The sequence below is a fragment of the Girardinichthys multiradiatus genome, chromosome 12, assembly GCF_021462225.1.
Source record: "Girardinichthys multiradiatus isolate DD_20200921_A chromosome 12, DD_fGirMul_XY1, whole genome shotgun sequence".
Lineage (NCBI taxonomy): Eukaryota > Metazoa > Chordata > Actinopteri > Cyprinodontiformes > Goodeidae > Girardinichthys > Girardinichthys multiradiatus.
In genome coordinates, this window is record NC_061805.1 from 15,195,850 (window position 1) to 15,215,440 (window position 19,591).

General features: G+C 41.2%; 1 protein-coding gene and 1 long non-coding RNA gene across 16 annotated transcripts in view; one reads left to right on the forward strand and one right to left on the reverse strand.

The window, feature by feature from the left end:
* rimbp2b (RIMS binding protein 2b) overlaps positions 1-19,591 on the forward strand; it is a 154,052-nt gene that overhangs the window by 27,377 nt on the left and 107,084 nt on the right. The window lies entirely within an intron of this gene.
* Positions 1-19,591, reverse strand: part of LOC124878498 — a 47,094-nt gene that overhangs the window by 18,735 nt on the left and 8,768 nt on the right. The gene's annotated exons all lie outside the window — the stretch shown is intronic.

Here is a 19,591-nt window from a genome sequence, read left to right on the forward strand (position 1 = left end):
GGGAGCTGGTACTGAGCAGGCCACGTCATGTCTCCTGAGACCAAGTCTGTCTCAACCTCCTCCAAACCCCGCAGAGGACATCGTAAGAGGCACGGCTCAAGTCATCGGGGGTCCCGGCGACGCCTCAGCCCTTGCGCATGCCACTGAGGGTCTTGCCAAAGCCTCAGCTCCTGCTCATGCCACTGAGGGTCTCGGCGACACCTCAGCTCCTGCTCACGCCACTGAGGGTCTCGGCGACACCTCAGCTCCTGCTCACGCCACTGAGGGTCTCGGCGACACCTCAGCTCCTGCGCACGCCACTGAGGGTCTGGGCTACGTCTCAGCCTATGCGCACGCCACTGAGGGTCTCGGCGACGCCTCAGCTTCTGCTCCTAGTCTACAGGCCTTCCAGGGGTTCAGTGAGGAACTGGTCTTCGTTCTGGCTTCTGAACCCAGAGACGAGGGGTTCGAGGAGGAGGTGCCGGCGGATTCTGTCTCTGAGGGGTTCAAGGTGCAGCTTCTCCTCGTTCTGTCCCCCAGACACTGCATTGGTTTCCGAGGCTCTGCTTCAGCCTCTGAGGGTTCGCCAGGTCATTCTTCCGGAGGAGCCTGTGGGCAGACTGCCTCCACGTCCTGGTCCTGAGCACCTCCTAGGTTTCATCTGGGGGGTGTTCATGGAACTGAAGCCTGACTCCTGGGCGCCGCCTGGTTCCAAGCCTGGCTGCAAGCCTGGCTCCAAGCCTCCTGAGTTCAGAGAGGGGTTCAGGGTTCAGGGACGAACCGCCTCTAATCCATGTTCCTGAGTTTAGAGAGGGGTTCGAGGACAGATCGCCTCTTTTTCCTCTTCCTGAGGGGTTCGAGGACGGCTCACCTCTACTGCCTGTGCCAGAGGGGTCCGTGGGTGGACTACCAATGACCATAGCTCCAGGGCCCACTGGCCGTTATGTTATGATTTGTGGATGTTTTTCGGTTTTGTTGGTCTGTTTCACAGTTAAGGTTTTGAACCGTTCTTCTGTTTATTATTTTCCTGGTTATGCTTTAGTTTAATGTTTTTCTAGTTGTATTTCTATTAGTTTGTATTCTTGGATTTCCGTTCTGCTCAAGCCATATTTTGTCCTGTCAATCTACTTTTTTCGGTTCACCTGCACCTAGTTAATGTGTCTTCTTGTTTGTTCCTGCCTCTTCTGTAGTGAGTTTTTTGTTAATTAAATCATTTTTTACTGACAGTCATGCTGCCTGCTTGTCTACATTCTGGGGTCCGCCATTTCGCTAGTCCTAATACCTTCAGCACGTCTAGATGACTAATTGTGTTGAATTGCTGCCATGTGATTGCCTAAGTCACTATTTGTGATAAGCAATGAAACAGGTGAATCTAATAGTTGTTGGGGAGTGTATATACACAGAAAAATCAGGGCAAAGGTCAACAAGACAATTGCAAAACCATTTTAGGTGACTACCTTGTGAATCTCATCAAGAAAAGACCAAGAGTGTGAAAAGCAGTAATCAAAGCAAAGGGGGCTATTTTCTTTTATTTTGTGCCACTAGTGACATTTATTTTGCAAGTTCGCTGACAGGAAAGAGGGTGGAGAGAGTGAGGGGAAGATATGCAGCAAAGGTCAACAGGCCGGGACCCGAACCATTGACGGCTGCATCAAGGACTGTAGCCTCCGTTCTGGAAAGTTAAGCCCCATGGGAAAATTGTTTTAGACCACATTGTCAAAATGCACCTTTGGAGTGTCACTGGGTTGTTAGTACAACAAAAAAATTAATAAATACCAAAATGAAAAAAATATGTTTTTCTTTAACAATAGAAATAATATGTTTAATTTAGAAAACATTTTTTTGTGACTGTATTGTGTATTGTATTTCATTTTGAATAATCTCTATCAATTTGATCCCAGTGCAGCACATGCACAAAACAGAATGAGCTAAGTATTTGTGTGTGTTACTGTGTGCATGTGGCTGCTGGCCCTCTTTCACATGTCTCTTCATCACTTAGCAGACTGTTGTTTTCATGTTATGACATCTTTTCACTAAACCATGAACTGAAGCTTTGATATTAACAGTTTGTGTGTGTTGATTCACAATGAAACCGACATTTGCTAATGGTGTGATGGGTTTGAGGAACGATTTTGGCTGTGATGGTAACCAAATAATGAAGCTGTTGTCTGCATCACATATTTTAAAGGATGTTAATTTAGTTTAGATAAAATACAGAGGCTCACATTCTAAAATGGCTAAAAAACCCGCAAACCTTGTCTCTCACTGAGAATTTGACCCTCTTGCGTTCAAGTCCGCCAGCTGTAGTCTGGTGGGGCGTGAGGTTAGCACTAAGAACTGTGATTGTTTACATAATGATGGTGGTGTGAACCTTATTTTAAAATTTTCTGCCCACTTGTGACAGGGCTGCTTGATAATTAGCATGTCAGCATGTCTTTAGGGTTTACTTGGCATTTCAGTCAAGTGCATCAGCATTCTCAAAGCCAGCTGAGCAGGGCCAAGGAAAAATAGGAATTTTAGTGACTGAGTGTGTGGGTGAGAGGCAGTGATGTTAGGTCCCTCAGATGAAAATAAAAAACAAGATGATAATGAATCCTAAAAGACTGTCAAAGCATCAATAATTCCCAACATTCCATGGTCTTACATAACACCGAGTGAGATGATAATAAAAAACTGAACATGAGGGACTTCTTTAGAAAACTCTGCTGATGGTATTTTTGAAGTAGTGGACTGTCGCTGCCACATGTTTGTGAGCAAAAATTGAAAGAACAAAGGCTGGTTTTAATAGGAGAGATGCATTAGAGTCTGGTGATAGTAAAATAATTGGACGAAAAACACATGTGCAACAGAATCAGTGCAACTACGACTCAAATATCAGCAATGACCCTGTAATAAAATTCATTAATCTTACATGATGCTATTCACACAGTTCACTCATTCCTAGTGGAGTGTAAATGCTTACTATTTAAGTGACATTACAATTGATATCAATGATATGGAATATATAAATAAAGGGGCTGCGATATTGGGAGTACATCAAAATGACAAACATACTTCAAATACATGGCAGGACCTGATTTTCTGTAGAATTCCTCAATTCCTCTTGTTTTGACTCACTTAACTCAAGTTTTTCAAAATGCCATCATAGTGTGAATGCATGTGGTTTACATGGTGTGGGTGGCTGTGGCACTCGTGGCAGAATTTTTCAAATAGTGTTTGCTTCAATGTTAAATGTGTAGGAAGGCGACTTGGGAGCAATATTTTCCCATGGCATCAAGCCTTCCGATACTATTAAAATGCAACAGTCTGACAGGCTCATAAATAGTGAAATGTTTCTATATCCATGTGGGTATCATTCATGTCAAATAGGTCATTTCAACTATAAGACAAATCAATAATGCAGAGAAATTAAGATTGCATTTAACTTAGAATGATTTATGCTCTGCACTCTTATGGCGTTAGGACCTATTGAATTCTGACACATTTTTAGAGTTTTGTGAATGCAGTGCATATTACAAATATCACAAATGACTTAGACTTATGCTTGATTATCTTAATTTACCATTTTTTAATAGAAGCCTTCATCAAATCTCGTACTGGTACTCGTCGTCTTCCGCTTATCCAGGACTGGGTCGCGGGGGCAGCAGACTCAGCAGAGACTCCCAGAGGTCCCTAAAATAATTTAAAAAAGGTCCCCAAACCAGACCTCCTCCGGCCCTTGGCTGCGTCTAGAAATCCTGTCCATAAAAGTTATGAACAGGACCGGTGACAAAGGGCAGCCCTGCCGGAGTCCAACATGCACCGGGAACAGGTCCGACTTAGTGCCGGCAATGCGAATCAAACTCCTGCTCCTCTTATACAGAGACCGGATGGCCCCTAATAAAGGGCCCCCGACTCCATACTCCTGGAGCACACCCACAGGGCATCACGAGGGACACAGTCGAATGCTTTCTCCAGGTCCACAAAACACATGTGGACCGGTTGGGCAAACTCCCATGAACCCTCGAGTACCCTGTAGAGGGTATAGAGCTGGTCCAGTGTTCCACGGCCGGTACGAAAACCACACTGCTCCTCCTGAAGCCGAGGTTCGACTATCGGCCGGATTCTCCTCTACAATACCCTGGCGTAGGCCTTACCAGGGAGGCTGAGGAGTGTGATCCCCCTGTAGTTGGAACACACCCTCCGGTCACCTTTCTTATGAAGGGGGACCACCACCTCAGTGTGCCAGTCCTTAGGCGCTGTCCCCATGCAATGTTGAAGAGGCGTGTCAACCATGACAGCCCCACAACATCCAGAGACTTGAGGTACTCAAGGTGGATCTCATCCACCCCCGAAGCCATGCCACCGCGGAGCTTTTTAACCACCTCGGTGACTTCAACCTGGGTGATGAAAGAGTCCAACCCCGAGTCCCAAGCCTCTGTTTCCACCAGGGAATGCGTGATGGCAGGATTGAGGAGATCCTCGAAGTATTCCTTCCACCGCCCCATAATGTCCCCAGTGGAGGTCAGCAGCCTCCCACCCCCACTGTAAACAGTGTTGGTGAAGCACTGCTTCCCCCTCTTGAGGCAGCGGACGGTTTGCCAGAATCGCTTCGAGGCCAACCGGTAGTCCTTCTCCATGGCCTCACCAAACTCCTCCCAGGCCCGAGTTTTTGCCTCTGCCAACGCCCAGGCCGCGGCACGCTTGGCCTCACGGTACCCGTCAGCCGCCTCAGGAGTCCCACAAGCCAACCACAGCCAAAAGGACTCCTTCTTCAGCTTGACAGCGTCCATTACTGCCGGTGTCCACCACCGCGTTCGGGGATTGCCGCCGCGACAGGCATCGCAGACCTTACGGCTGCAGCTACGGACAGCAGCATCGACAATAGACACGTAGAACATGGTCCACTCAGACTCTATGTCTCCAACATCCCCCGGGATCTGGTCGAAGCTCTCCCGGAGGTGGGAGTTGAATACATCCCTGGCCAAGGGCTCCGCCAGACGTTCCCAGCAGACCCTCACTATGCGCTTGGGCCTGCCAAGTCTGTCCGGCTTTCTCCTCCTCCAGCGGATCCAACTCACCACCAGGTGGTGATCAGTGGACAGCTCAGCCCCTCTCTTCACCCGAGTGTCTAAAACATCCAGCCGAAGGTCTAATGATACGACAACAAAGTCGATCATTGACCTCCTGCCTAGGGTGTCCAGGTGCCAAGTGCACTGATGGACACCCTTATGTTAGAACATGGTATTCATTATGGACAATCCGTGACTAGCACAGAAGTCCAGTAACAAAACACCACTCGGATTCAGATCGGGGAGGCAATTCGTCCCAATCACGCCTCTCCAGGTGTCACTGTCGTTTCCCACGTGGGCACTATCCAGCACCCCCAACAGGGACACCAAGAAGGCCGGGAATTCCGCACTGCCGCTTTGCCTGTAGGCCGAAACGACAGTCAGAGACCTGTCCCCAACCCAAAGGCGCAGGAATGCGACCCTCTCATCCACTGGGGTAAACCCCAACACGAGACGGCTGAGCTGGGGGGCAACAAGCAAACCCACCCCAGCCCGCCGCCTCTCCCCGTGGGCCACTTCAGAGTAGAAGAGAGTCCAGCCCCTCTCGAGGAGATGGGTTCCAGAGCCCACGCTCTGCGTGGAGGCGAGCCCGACTATTTCTAGTCGATATCTCTCGACCTCCCACGCAAGGTCAGTCTCCTTCCCCCCCAGCGAGGTGACATTCCACATCCCTATAGCCAGCCTAAGCATCCGTAGATAGGGCCACCAAGGTCTCCGCCTTCGTCCGCCGCCCAATCCTCTTTGCACCGGTCCCTCACGGTTCTCCCTGCAAGTGGTGGGCCTCCTTGGCCCGGCCGGGTCCTGCGAGGAGCAACCCAGCCACCAGGCGCTCTCCGACAAGTCCCGACCCCAGGCCTGGCTCCAGGGTGGGACCCTGGCTCTGCCATACCGGGCGACGTCACGTGCCTTGATTTAATAGTCGTCATGAGGGTTCTTGAACTGCTCTTTGTCTGACCCGTCACCTAGAGCCTGTTTGCCATGGGAGACCATACCAGGGACATTTAAGCCCCAGACAACATAGCCTCTAGGGTCATTTGAGCACTCAAACCCCTCCACCATGTTAAGGAGGCGGTTCAAGGAGGGGTCTTCATCAAATCTTTGCTTTTAAATTACATTTAGTAATATTCTAGTCTTTATACATTGCTTAAAATGAAAATTAGCTGTTTGCATGGCCACCATAATTTCTCTTACTGCATATTTTTATGAGAGGCTGTAGTGAAACGTGTACATTTGTGTCTTAAACGTGTGTCAGCAAGCTCCATGCAACATGGTTTTGCTAGCTTGGAGAAGTATGTGGAGATCCTAAGTGCTAAAGATACATAGCTTAAGCACATCCAAGAAAGAACCAAAGCAGAGAGTTTTTTTGTTGTATTTGCAAGGAGTCAGAAAATCCAGGTTTTGCTTAAGACCTCAAAAAGTGTTAATTAAGCTTTACAGCATAGCTCTCAATAGATAACATATTCTTTGTCATTTTTGTCTGAACTTGAACTTGAAAGAAATGTTCAGCACATCAGGCATAAAATGTTTAACTATATTGGTTAGAACTGCAATTTTAAATGTAAGCAGGGGACTAAGAAATGTTCCATAATTTACATTTTTCTTTCAGTTTACTTCTCCACCGATGTTCTATTTCCCATTTAAAAGCCGTGTCCACAAAGTTCATCTGTGTGATTCTTTTTTTTCATTCTGTTCAAATCTTATCTCATCTAATGTCAGTGTAGTCAGATCAAATTAACAAAGTTTATATTTTCAGTTAGGAAGCAGAAATTGTGTCTTTTAAAATATGAGATTGTATTATATTAGATGAACATCTAGATACACAACAAAGAACAGTTTTTCAGCAACAGGCTCCCCTCCTCAACAACAAAAACAAGGAATCTCTTTGCAGAAACAGGCTTTATGGAACCATGACTGAACACTGGCTTAAATATCAAAAATGGCAATTTTCTCTAAGTATAGAGCACGATGAGAGGAGCTTTTACGTTGGTGAGGTGACTCAGATTCTACTTATACTCAAATATCCTTTTTCAGACATTTTCTATATGTGGGCTGCATGAGCAGATGTGATGTCTGTTGTGAAGATAATTTGACAATTTAGTGGCTTGTATTGTAATGTGATATGCAATGCATGGCAAGGCGATTCTCCAAACACCATTTGCAAAACGTGTTTCTCTTTCACTCTGGTACATTACTGAGCTCTTTATGCTTCACCATCTCTTTATGTGGCTTATTGTCAGAACTAAGGGCTTACTTGAGCTGCATTCAGTTTAATTATTAAAGTGAATTATCTGGCGAATAACATTTTATTGCTAATCAGAAATATGTCTTAGATAAGCTAGAGGAACCCCAGATCCAGGATATCAAAATATAGACATGCATTAATAATAAAAAGCTAAAAATATTTAGTTTAGTTTACTTAGTATCACAAACGCTTCTACAGCGTAAGATTTATTGGCAGGATCAGCACCCTATTATATACAGTGCCTTGCAAACATATTCATACCTATTGCACTTTTTTACCATTTGTTGTGTTACAACCACCAACTTCAATGCATTCTTTTGAGATTTTATGTGATAGATCAATATGTAGCAGTGTATAATTGTAAAGTAAAATGTAAATGTTGCATGGTTTTGAATTTTTTTTACCAGTATAAATCTGAATAGTGGCTTGGATTTGTTTTGAAACACTTTGTGCTACAATTACTGCTGCAAGTCTTTTGGGGCACGTCTCTACCAGCTTTGCACATCTAGAGACTAATTTCTGTCCGTTCTGTTGTTCAAAATAGCTCATGCTCAGTCAGATTCAATACAGTGCCTGTGAGCAGCAGTTTTTAAGTCTTGCCACAGATTCTCTATTGGGTTTTGTCCTGGACTTTGTCTGGGCCACCCTGATACATAAATATGGTTTAATCTAAACCATTCTATTGTAGCTCTGGCGGTATGTTTAGAGTCATCATGTTGCAATGTGAACGTCCCACTTGGTCTCAAGTCTTTTTTCAGCCTGTTAAAAACGAGATTTCCAGGCTTTAGAATTATCCGTCTTACCAGCGAATCTGTCCAGCTTCCGTGGTTCTACTAAAGCAAGCATCCTCACAGTATGATGCTGCCACCGTCATGTTTTATCTGGGAGATAGTACAAAGTTGGTTTCCTGTCATATACAGCGTTTTGCATGCAGGTCAAGAATTGATAAGTTTTGGTCTTTATAGACCAGAGCAACATACCCAACATGGCTTGTGGCAAAATTTAAATGCAACCTCCTATTTCTTTTTTCAACAACTGCTTTTTTATTGCTGTTCTTCCATTCAGGCCAGATAGTAGTTGTCCATCAGGTGATTTTCTCACCTGAGCTGTGGATCACCTGAGCTCTTCCAGAGTAAACCATGGGACCCTTGAAAATGTCCTTGATTAGTGATTTCTTTAACCAGCCTTTCAGTTTAGGTACACATTCATCTCAGAGGCCTTCACAGAAAAGCTGCATCTACTGTATTTTAAGATACATACAGGTGGACTCCATTTACTAATTAGGCAAGTTCTGAAGACAAGAACATAATTTTGATAAAATAAACTTCTAAAACCATGTATCCTTTTCCTTTCACCTCAAAATGTTGTATTGCTTTGTGTTGTGTTGTTCTATCTTGTAAAATCCTAATAAAAGACACAGACGTTTTTGGTTGTAATGTGACAAAGTCCAAGGGGGCATGAATACTATGGAAAGATGCAAATTTATGAAAACACTTTTTGTTCCTATGCACCTTTTGTTGTGCAGGTGCATTGTCTTATTTTTTTCATGAAGATTTAAATGACTCAGTAGTAATAGATAGAGGGTGTAGCTTTGGCAAAAAGCTTGGATTGTAGTTACGTGTTTGTGTTTTTGTGCATGTATTGATATTAAAAGCTTTAAGCGCTGGGAGCAAACCTCATGTTTACATCACTTGTAATGAAATTAAAGCTGCGTGGCACCCACACTACAGGCCTTCACTGATCCTCTAATTCAATTACTCCCCTTATTAACGCTCAGATGGTGCTGGCTGACCCAGGACCACATTCTGCCTTTGCTATGCACCATTCACTCAACACCTCCTTTTTTTTCTATAATGGACTGATTAGTTTTCATTGTTTTATTGATGCACGTGGGTTAACCATCCTTCTCCTTGATAGCAGAGTATCAGTAGCCTGAAGTCCCCATTTTCAGGTATAAACATCTTAAGGGGACAGTATTAAGTTCTGATAATTTTGGGGCATTTGATGAAAAATGCAAGTAACAGAGCGCCTGGGTATCTCTCTTATTGTGACAAGAGACATAGGAACTCTCACTTAAAAAAATATGATTTCAAACAATTTCCATTTCTTCTTAGTTCAGTCACACGTTTTTGTCACTCAATAATGTTAATAAAGGTGTGCATGTACACGACTGCATGAACAGTCTTAAAATGGGGGTGGGGGAGAGCTTTTCTTGTTTAAAGAAGACTAGTTATTTGTAAACTGCTATTTAATAGGACTGGATCTACCCTTAGTATCACATTCTGCCATTGTTGATATCTGTTTGATGTCACACGGGATGTAAGAATGGATTTTAGCATAATTGTAGTGACAAACACACACATAAGTTGTTTAAGAAGTTCTGGGAGAGACTGTAATAAACAGATTTTATTATCAAAGATCTGAAGCTCAAGTCAAGTGCTTGAACCATTTGTCTAGGTCAATGGATTGCTGTAAGTTCAAAGAGCTGAAAAATTAAAGGGGATAAATCATGCTTTTAAATCCTTTCTTTTCACATTTAATTCATTCAGTTGTGGTCTACATAAAGTTGAACTGCAATGCTTTGGTCTGAACTGAATGAACTCATTATTGTTGCTCCACCAGCTGCTCTTTTACCCCTGTTCTGAGGTGCGTTTGAGAGCTATTCGTTTTGTTGCGGTCTCTTCAAATGCATTTGAGGCCCTTCACACCCTGCCTCCCTCGAGGTCAAAGAGGGCTCCACTTTAACCCGTTTGGCCATTTTTTAATTTGACAGCAGAGATACAGTTATCTAGCGGCACAGAAACAAGGCAAAAATGGCAAAAACAATGCTAAACTGTTTCTTTAATAATAATTTTCAAAACATGCAGTACGGTTATATCCTCAAGGAGCTAAAGGCAGCACAGAGCGCCAACATAAGCAGAAGGCACAATGCTACTGCTATCAAAACAATGGCCAGGATGTTACATCAACACACAATAAATTAATGTCTAGAGTAAACTTTGTTGTCATTTTGGTCTAATATGCAGCTTACTGCTTTGCTGTGTCCATCGGTTCCAAAGACAGAAGGAACTGACCCCTTAATCAGATGATACTGGTGGAGGTTGCTGAAGGCACTTGTCCTTGAAAGGCTTCGCGCGGACAAAGAGGAATTTCCTCACTGATGTGGGAACATTTCCATGAAAACATTTATTTAACCAGGTACTTCATAGAGGTTCTGATGCTGGGGGACAGTTTAATGAATTTGTGTGGGTTTATACACCCAACAACCGATCCAAGCTTATCTTCTTTCAGTGTAGGCATACTTGAGCTTGGACTACAAAATAGCAGCGAGAAATAAATATGGCGAATGATCAGCTGGAAGTCCATGACCTTATTTAGCAGTTCCCCAGCAAAAACAGTGACGCAACAGTTGGAAAAATGCAACAGATGATAGAGGAAACTGAACGGACTGAAAAATGTGACCCAATCAGCAAATAAAGATCTATCCGCAACACCTGGAGAGACAAGTTTCAACTTTTCCGAACTCCTATAGACTCCAAGTACACAACAAAATGTATTTGAAGGATAAAAAAGTGGATTTTGCATAATATGTCCCCTTTGAAATCTAATCTTGTCTGAATACAGGATTTGTTCTAACATTGCCGTAGTCACATATTGTGTAGGTGAAGCACTGAGATGTACTCTAAAAAATACAGAGGTGGTCATCAGTCAGTTTGAGGGTCCTTGACAGGCTGCCGTTTTTATAACACCTAGAAATTCTTCATCACAGCTTTGTTCAAACAGCTTGGCACAATAGTGGCACCTTGTGGTAGTTTCAGCACAATCTATGCAGTTTTTTTTTTTTTTCTGCTGGCAAATACTTTCGTGATTTACCACTGCCTTGTGGTAGCAGTGGTTGAATTACACACTTAAATTTGGCAAAGACCAAAAATGTTAACTCAATGAATGTGTGCAATGTAGCTAAAACCACAAAGGTCACTGCCAATCCCTACCTCACATACATAATTAACACGGAAAATGGTCAACATTTGATTTTTTTTCTCCATACCAATGAGAGCACACCCAAAAAACAAAATAATATTCATCAAAGTGTTATCAGAGTCCTTGTCTGGTCTCCTCCAAGGTCAGGTGTGTTTGAGCCACGCTGACACCCACCACCTTCATATACAGCCTGGCCTGTCATGATAACCACATATGTAAGCATCACTTTATCCTTTTTATTTATTCAACAGTGCTGTGGCATCTCAAGAAATAAACCAAAGGCTTAAACGTGGGAAAGCATGAATATTCAAGAATATTATGACACAACACAGCTATGTGGCAAAAATATTGTATATTCAATGTTGAAGTGATGTTAAGGTGAACTAGATACAACATTAAAAACACTACTTCATATCACCTGATTAAAAGCTGGAGGAAGTCACATTTACGGGTTTATCATATGTTGTTTTTTGACATGCTTGGGTATATGCGTAATACTATGAGGCTAAATCAGTTTGTGCAATATTCAGTATATCAAAATTAAGTCACTTCCAAGATTGTCAATCTCCAGCCACAGCACTGAACTTATAAAATTTTCAATCTGCTCCTGGCTCTCTTTCTCGCCTCACAGGATGAATGTGGCCTTTTAATAATGTAATCGGTTTTAACAAGATTGTAAAACGTTCATCTAACTTTCATAGGCTCCTTTAGCAAAGTGACAAATTCATAAGATGGTAAGAATTATTTTGGCAGACCATCGATCTTAGCAATCAGAACAATTTTTTTTCTTTCCATGTAGAACTGAATAGTAATTATTGTAATAATAATTATAATAATAATTATAATAATAATTTGCCTTTGTTTACAGCCTTTTGCCATAAAGTTGTCACTGAGTCTTCCCTGTGGCTTAAAAAAAAAGTATGACATAAGACATTTAACTAGCCTTCTGGAACCTAAGAGCCCTTTACTGACCGCTCCTGTTCTCCTTTTCCTCATCCATAATGTACATAAGTTACACAAGTCTAAATCTTGAAAACAAAGCTTCATTCAGATGCAGCATCTGGCAAATAATGGCTTTTAATTAATTAGTTTATGGTTGATGATTCCTCTCTGTTTTTACACACAGCATGTGGTTCGGTGACAATAGTTTCCAGGGATGGGTCCAGGCACAGTGCATGTGAATGCCTCTAGCTGCTGTAGAGCACTTGCTTTGGCCTCCCAAGCGTTGTTTGAGTAATGTGACCTTCATGGTGAGATTAAAATATGTAGCAGGCATACATTGATTTCTGGATTGGCTGTTGGTATTTATGGACACAGTCAGTGCATAAATATTGAAACTCTGGCTCCATTAAAGGGAAGAGGATGAGTTTGTCTCGAGAGCCAGCAGAGAGGAACAAGCAAAAAAGAACAAGAAATAGAACCATATGCATTTGTTCTAAAAGTAAAAATCATTGCGCATGTGATTTGGTAACCTAAATCAGCTTGTGACCCATCAGCTTTAATAGGGTCACTCTCATTATGTGGTGGCTAATTACAATGCCTGGTATTCATATCACTAAGCTATAATATCTCATAAAGGAGCTGCTTAAGAGGGTAGCTCATACCTAAGTGCAATTAAAACCTTTCTTTTATCTCACAGTGCTTTTATCATTATTTTTTATACTTTATGGTATTTTAGTTGAGTTTTATGCAGATGTGTCCAAATAGATTTAAGACTGACAGAAATCTTGTATTATTTTGTTTATATAATTTTCTCTGCTTCAGTTTTTATGGTGGAAATTTACATGAACTCTGGTTGTTCTGAAGGACGATCAGAAATGCCAGTAATTTTACATGTTTAATGACGATTAATGACATTTTAAATAATCACTGTGTTTTATGTCTGCCACAAAACAATCTCCTAGCATCATTCTAATGGTCTTGTCATTAGCTCAATGTTAATGAGAACAGAGGACATCACTCTGTCAAGTGATGGCGTTTTGAAAAGATGTTTTTCAAATTATTCTCTTAACCATGGATACCCTCTAGTAGCCAAGCTTTGCTTGAAAAGGGCTTCACATGCAAGGATATTAATGCTACTTGTAATTTTGCATCCAAATCAACCATTTGAACAAAGTTCAAAGAGAGGGGTCAATTTGCTGTGAAGAAAAGTGTTTCCTAAAAAGGATTTAGCGAAAGAGTTGGGCAACCTCCACTGCAGAGCTTGCTCAGCAATGGCAGCATACATGAGTCAGAACATCTGCACTGAGCAAAGCAGATACTTTTGGATGCTGGCCTGGTTCAAAAAGGGCAGCAAAGAAGCTCCTTTTTGCTAAGAATAACACCAGGGACTGTCTGGGAAACTACAGGAAGTACAGGGATTGAACTGTAGAGGAGTGGGGGAAAAGCTATTCTCTCAGATGAATCGCATTTTAGAATATTTCAACATCTCGAAAAAGGTGAAAACTACCATGGCTCCTGTGACGGAGGAGAATTCATGGACCATTCATGTGTGGGGTCATCTCCCTTTTCTAGGAGTGGACTAATTCAAAATTTGGCCTAAAAACACTGTCTCTACTCGGCACAGAGCCTGTTGTGTTGCCATTGTCTCACTGACAGCTGGAGGAATGGCTTGAAGCCCCGCCTCCAGCCGTCAGTGTAGTGTGCTGTGCCGCTATCAATTTTACTGTGTGACATTGTCACATTAAAGTAATCTGCGTGAAAAAATACACAACTAGAAAATTTAAATATGAATAAACAAAAAGCAAACAATGTTTGTATTATGGTGTATGCAAGAATGTAGAATTATATATGTTTTTTTTCATGTATAAAATAATCCACCAAGATAATTCTCTGGAACACAGCCCAGCTGTGGCGTTTGATACAATGTAAAGTAGTCAGTGTACAGCTTGTATAACAGTGTCAATTTGCTGTCCCCTCAAAATAATTGAACACACTAAATAATGTCTGGCAACAGCTGGCAACAAAGGTTTGCACACCCCTAGGTACAAATAACCATTTTCCCTCCCTGGTGTCATGTGACCTGTTAGTGTTACAAGGTATCAGGTGTGAATGGGAAGCAGGTGTGTTAAGTCTGGTATTATTGCTCTCACACTTTCTCATACTGGTCACTGGAAGTTCAACATGGCACCTCATGGCAAAAAACTCTCTGAGTATCTAAAAGAAGAGTTGTTGCTTTTCACAGAGAATTGCCTAGGCTATAAGAAGATTGCTAACACCCGGAAACTCAGCTGCAGCACGGTGTCCAAGACCATACAGCGGTTCAACAGGACAGGTTCCACTCTGACCAGGCCTCACCATGGTCGACCAAAGAGGTTGAGTTGTACGTGCTCAGCGTCATACCTAGAGGTTTTCTTTGGAAAATGAGTGCCAAAATTAAAGCTTATAATACCTGAGAAACCATAACTGTTAAGGTTTGCGAGATATTGGACCCCAGAATGCAGACGAGCAGGCATCGTAATGGTAAGTGAAAAAAGGTTTAATTACAAAAACTCACACTCAGCAGGAGGCAGGAACAAAACAAACGGGCAGGCAAGACAGGCATGGCATGATCAAAAAGGCAAGACTTGGTTTGCAAACAAGACATGAGCATGAGAAATGTTTCCGCGACGACTAACAGAACAGGTGTGAATATATGGCGTGAAAACCAGGTGGAGCAAGGAGACAGATTAACTTGAAGCAGGTGAACCGAATAAACTTAATTAACAGAACAAAACGTGACTGGAACAAAACAGAGACTCTTGAACACAAACTAGAAAAACATGAAGCAAAAGCATAACCAGATCCGAAAACCAAACTTGACAAAATATGAACAAGACGACAAAACTACAGCATGACCAGGAAAATAAATAGAAACATGATTCAAAACTTGAACAGTGAAAAACATAAGGAAAAAAACCTGAAACCAAAACCAAACAACCCCAAATCATGACAATAACAGCAGAAACAAAAATTGTAACAGCACAAACCTGCGCAATCGATGCAACTGTTATGTCTATTTGCTGAAGCCCCGCCTCTAACCATCAGTGTATTACTCTTACTGTGTTACATTGTCACATCAAAGTAATCTGCGACGATTAAAAAATAAATATTTAAATAAAAAGAAAATTAAAACATAAACATAACACAAATAAAGTTTCTAGTATATGCAAGAATGTCTTATATATGTTTTTATCATGAATAAAAATGATCCACCGGGATAATCATCTGAAACACAGCCCAGCCAGAACTTACAAAATAAGGCTAAGGGGTTTTATTGTGAGGAGGGTGTGGTTGATACCATAGCAATAACGAGGACAAGCACTTAAAAGAGCAAAACCACAGATGTTTGACTGCAGTGAAGTCAGTTTTAGGTTGGATATTGGACATTCGTACTCAGCAGATTCAGCAGGTCTCCACCCGTTTGATCCGATGCAGGTGTCTGATTAGGGGAAGCTGCTTTCTGTCTACTCCCTCCTCCTACAAATATTGTGGTGGGAGTGTCATGATTTAGAGCTGCAATTGTGCTGCTGAATGTGGGGAGCTACAGTTCATTGAGGAAACCATGAATGCCAACATAAACTGGGACATACTGATGCAGTGAATGATCCCCTTTCTTCGGAAAACAGCCCGTTTTCCGAAGAAAAGCAGGACATCATTCCACCATGATAACAAACCGAAACACATCTCCAAGACGACTTCTGCCTTGCTAAAGTAACTGAGGGTACAGGTTCTGGACTGGCCAAGCATGTCTCCAGACCTAAACCCTATTATGCTTCTTTGGGACATCCTCAAACAGAAGGTGGAGAAGCGTATGGTCTCTATTATCCACCAGCTCTGTGATGTTGCCACAGAAACAGTTTCTTCCCCCAGGATTTGAAGAGGATTTCAGTGGCGACCTGTGAAGCTCTAGTGAACTCCATGCACACGGGATTTAAGTCCGTACTGGAAAGTACTGTTGGTCACACAAAATATTGGCACTTTGGGCACAATTTTGACATTTTCACTTATTAGTGTACTCACTGTTGTTGCTAGCAGTTTAGACATCAATAGCTGTGTGTTGAGATATTTTGAGGGGACAGCAAACAGACACTGTTATACAAGCTGTACACTGACTACTTTAAATTGTCTTAAAGTGTCATATCCTTGTTGTTGTCCCATGGAAAGATATAATAAAATATTTACAAAAATGTGAAGGGTGTACTCACTTTTGCGAGATACTGTACATAGTAGAAAAGGGCCGTATAACTTCATGGACTTTTTACAAAAATATGGTTATCTATAGAAAACATGGCTGTTTACTTTTAATCAGTTTGGATGTTAAGTATTTGGAAGTTGTTAATTGAGCTCAGTCAAGTACCCCTTAATTAGAATGGTGTTGGGGTGAAATTAAAGGCCGTTGATAGCTCCCAGCATTTCAAATAGACAGAAAGAGGCACTGGCTGATAAGCAGACATGTTACGAGCTGTGTTATTGTTTGCTGTAAAAACCCTCTTTTGTTTTCTAAAAATACCCCAGTGTTGCAGTTGGAAATGTGAGTTTATCATGGCATTTCATTCAGTTTTTAAGCTTTTTTTTATTCTTAAAGCGTGTTGACATCCATGCCTCTTGTTACATTTTGATGTCACATTTGAAGTTTTGTTCTTAGGAATTTCTTCAGGATAAGTGTTAGGGCCAAGTATTTCTGACAGGCGATGACCCAGACTGACATTACTTTTTTGTTCAATAAAATATGAAAAAGGCTTCTATCAGTGTGATTCATGTAGATTTCTTAGAGCCATGTACGATCTCTGTTTTTGTTTGTTCTCTTAGTTCTTTTAGTTGTTAAAGAGATTTTGATTTTATGAAGTGATTTTCTTTAATGTTATTCTGAGTATGAGTTTTCTTGTAACATAACATGTGCATATTGATGGGATTCAATCTTTTATTTGGCTGACCTGCCCAAATCAGCTGATTGTGATTAGAAGAGCATAGGAACATACAATGTTCAAAGCTGTTGCATGATGCTGTGTAACATCAAGTTATGCAGTCCAAGTTTTACTGCACTCTTGGCGGACTTAGTACGACTGACCAGTCGGAGCTGACAAGGCGGACTGATGCAGAGCGCAGTGTCACTCAACAACTCTGGTGTAGTAACACACTGATGTTGTTCGGCTGAGAAAATATTGCCAAATTTAATGATGGTCCCCTGTGAAAGTGTAGACTGTCAATATCTGCTAAAATGCCCTTGTATCCTATGGATGTAAATATTTGCTTTAAATTCCTAAAATGAGCTAAAATGGGGACTGGGATTGTATGAGGATTGTATGGCTAGCTGTTCATAGTACTGCTGTCTGAATTTTTCTTTTCCCCCAACAAGAGTTTCTGCAGGTCAGCCTTAATTGTTGCTCCAACATAGGGTCAACAGGGTGAGAAAAGCTTCTATAAAATTCTAACATGTCAACAAAAACACTCATCGAAACATTTGTTTCTAAAGATAGATCTGACTCCCAGTTTGCTTTAGTGCTAGGCTAATGCACATTTATTCTCTGTTTTGATAAGACTTTTTAATAATTTGTCTCAAAACATATAGCAGTTCCAGTTTATTTTGTGCGGACAAAGCTAACAGAAAACATGTTTTCCTTCTTTATTTCTCATAATATTGAAAGACTAGTGTTTCAGCTGCTCTCCGTTTAGTTCTCTGCAAGCTGCTTATTGATATCTGAGCAGAGTTGAGAGCAGGTCACATCCCAGTGACAGACATGGAGCTACCACACTCGCACTATGAACATCAATGTAAAGGGTGAAAAAACCATTAGATTGTTAAGGAAAACCCAGATTCCTTAGATTAACCAAGTAATGTGTATGCCAAATTTTGCTAACATTAAAATATACTGTAATTGTTAAAAAATGGCGTCACAACATGTGGGCACGCTACTAAGTGGGGATATGGCTGACAAAATCACAGTCTAGCAGTCCAGTTTTGTCAGGGACTATGATACTGATTAGTATTATAGGTTTCTCAATCAATTGAGAAACAATAAACATTAGAAACCCTGACATTTTTATGAATTTGGCTTATATTACTATAAGTAACCAGACTGTTTTCTACCATATTTGTGAAGTATACCAAATATATAAAATAACTTGCTGTAGCTAACTCTGATAATCATTTGGTTCATGATGCTGTACCATTAGATAGCTGCAGCTCTATCCACAAACTGTAATTTAATATGCAGGGTTGGATGTCAGTGAGGCCTTCAGCTGACGCTCAGGATCACATTGCAGTCTTATACTGTGTTTTAGAATTCAGTGAATACTACTTCGTCAAGCTTCAAGGTGAGGGATACATGTGGAAATCGGTCACTGGTTACCTGAATGTGATCTCGAAATGAGGGAACTAGTCTTTAAAGCTTGCACATACTCTGTGTGGGAGAAGGTAAGTCCATACCAGAGAAACAATAAAAAGAATTAAAGCTATAGTGCTGATGCAGTTATTAAGCAGATTGGAGGTTGGTGTCGTATTTAAGTCAGTTGTTTGTTACCTACTCTATCTTCAAATTTAACATTTTAATTAACATTTGGTAATCAAGTTATTTGTTTAAGGCAGAAAATAGAAAAAGTATAAAATGTGCTTCTTTTTTAACAGACAAAGTAGAAGAGATAGATAACCATGCCTTCTTATAGTACAGACAGCAAATAATTGTCTTACCTATTCTGGAATGTTCCTAAAGCCGACATTATTACAAAGGAGACATACGGAGGCAGATTTCAGTGAAATGTAGTGTAATGTATGTCAGATATTTTCTGTATTAATTAAGCAAACAATTAGCATTAGCACATTATATATATATATATATATATATATAGTCCTTTAAATATCTGGCAAAGGCCTATATAAATTAAATATACATCAAATGGAATTATGCATGCCATTCAGAATATGCTTGTGTTCATTTAATTCTAAAAAACAGCTTTGACTACAGTTTTTTCATTGCTTAGGTAGCTACACTGGCACTCTTGTATCTAACCATTGTTGACTTGAACTAAAAATGTTGTTGTTGTGCTTGGAGTTCTACTTAAGGGTTGTATAAGGGATCATTATTGCAATCTCCACGTCTGCATTAATAATTTTGCAAGACTGCTTAAATATTTTTTTGGTTGTTCTTTCAAAGTTTCACGAATACACACATAATACAACTCTGATGTACGATTGCAACCCTTATTAGCTGCTTTTTCTGCTGCTTTTTCAGGGTTGTATGCAATCATACAACACATGACTGCAGTAAAGGCTGATACCTGACACGCATGATAGTCACAGAGAGTGCTGGAAGCAATAATATCACACTACAATTTCTCAATATTTAATAAAGCCAAAGTT